The sequence below is a fragment of the Neodiprion virginianus genome, chromosome 5, assembly GCF_021901495.1.
Source record: "Neodiprion virginianus isolate iyNeoVirg1 chromosome 5, iyNeoVirg1.1, whole genome shotgun sequence".
NCBI classification, from domain to species: Eukaryota; Metazoa; Arthropoda; class Insecta; order Hymenoptera; family Diprionidae; genus Neodiprion; species Neodiprion virginianus.
In genome coordinates this window covers 4,995,646-4,997,625 of record NC_060881.1, presented here as the reverse complement: position 1 = coordinate 4,997,625, position 1,980 = coordinate 4,995,646, and positions in this window count along the sequence as shown.

Sequence of the window (1,980 nt, the reverse complement as noted above, 5' to 3'; positions counted from 1 at the left end):
AAAGTTCGGGCCCTTTCTAATTGCTATGGCTGTTTTACGAAGGTATACAAGCCGAGTGTTGCGAGTCAGTGAACAATGAATTCAATTCGCGGGCTTATCGCGATCCACGAATGCGATCTCGCGTAAATATATGTATGTGTTAATGTGTGTGTATATGGCGTGATTGTAATGCCGTTTAAATATCATTCGGTGACCTCGTCATCGGGGCGCAGATCAGCTCAAGTTCCGTGTGCTGTTCGGCTCAATTTCTCTGCGCAGGTAGTTGGATAGAAAAATAAATTACCGCTAGTCAGCTGCCTTGCGATATAGTAAGTTCACGTGAAATAATTACACGGACTGCGTTTGCATGTGGGTAAAATTTAACCCTAAAATTAACGATTATCAGAATTACATATCGACGACGAAAAGGAGAGAAGATCAAGCTAGGGAATTTATTTAAAGATCGATCGAATTCCGATTTCAAATTCCCGATCGAACATTCTTGTTTTTTCTTTTCCTCGATCGCTTCCTCGTTTGTTATTTTAATTTCACCTACGGTTCGCGATATTGAAATAGAAAATAGTCTGCCTAAATTGAACGTAAACTATGCGCGCTGGTGATGCAAGGATAAAATTTTTCAATTCGCTAACAATAAGCTCAATATCACTTGTGACGTGTTATGCGTTTTAATTTATTGGCGAATAATATACTACAAATAAAACTGTATATATATATATATATATATATATATATATATATATATATATATATATATGTATAGATATAGATGTTTGTCGGTGAATTTGACTACGTGATTTTTACAGCAAATCGTTTATCAAGTATCATTTGTAAAATAGTTGAAATCCCCTTCGGAGAATGTTCAGTAATACCGCGTTGTTTTTTCGTCACCTGAATCTGGGAGAGCAAAAGCGTAATCAGTTACAAAATATTTTTGCGTCACAGAGTTTGGTAGAAATTGTCACAAGTCACCGAGTTATGCTTGTGCAGGTTAACGTTCGATTTCGGTCTAATATCGCCCTGTCATCGGACTACTTTAGGTATTAAACCGTCAGCGGTATCTAATGCTCTACTCATTTCTTCTCACTTCCTTTTCTCCTCAGATTTGCGTTTCATTTTTTCCCTCCCGAAATTGTAAAATCAATTTATTTCAAAAATGATATTTGTGATGACTATTTGAATCCGATTGGTTTGAAATTTTTTCATCGCAAGCGTCGACTTTGATTAATATTTCTTTGATTATTATTATAATTATTTAATTTAATTCAATTCATTGCGGTATGTATATATATATATATAAATTTTTCTCATCGTGGGGAAAGAATAAGACGATTTGTGCTTTCGAGTTATTGGCATAAGGATAGCTAATTCATTCTGGGTTCGAAAACCGATGCGGTTGGTAAAAGTTGCTGGTGGATAGCGTAGGCGTAAATGAATAAATAAATAATTAAATGAAGAAACGAAGATAGGAACAAGATTGTACGATAGTTTATAATTACACGCTACCTACTCGGCCAGCTATATCATCCGCGTATAAAAGTCGGTTTTCTTAATTACAGCTTTATTATCTAGAAAGCGAATTATTCAAACAGAAGAAGAAACAAACTTTGTTAATTACTTGTTCGTTTTTCACTCTTACACTCGCTTCCACCTTCCGTAAAACCGGCTGCGCTCGATTCGCCGATTTTGTTCGACCAAGGGTCGTTAATTTCTTGCGAATATCAGCCAACGACGTGTAATTACGTGAAGAATTTATTGGGTTTAGGTACAGTCCGAACAAAACGGTCTTGAAATAAGAAAAAACCTAAGAATCTAACCCGCCAAATTTTTGTCCGAAACATCTGATGTACTAATGCTTTTAGAAGTAAGATTCACACGACGTTGCGTTACTTTTTTTCAAGAAATTTTATAACAAATGACGGGTGAACCAACTGCTCAATAACAAATTGTTATTTATAAATTTAATGCGATTAATTCCCCCTC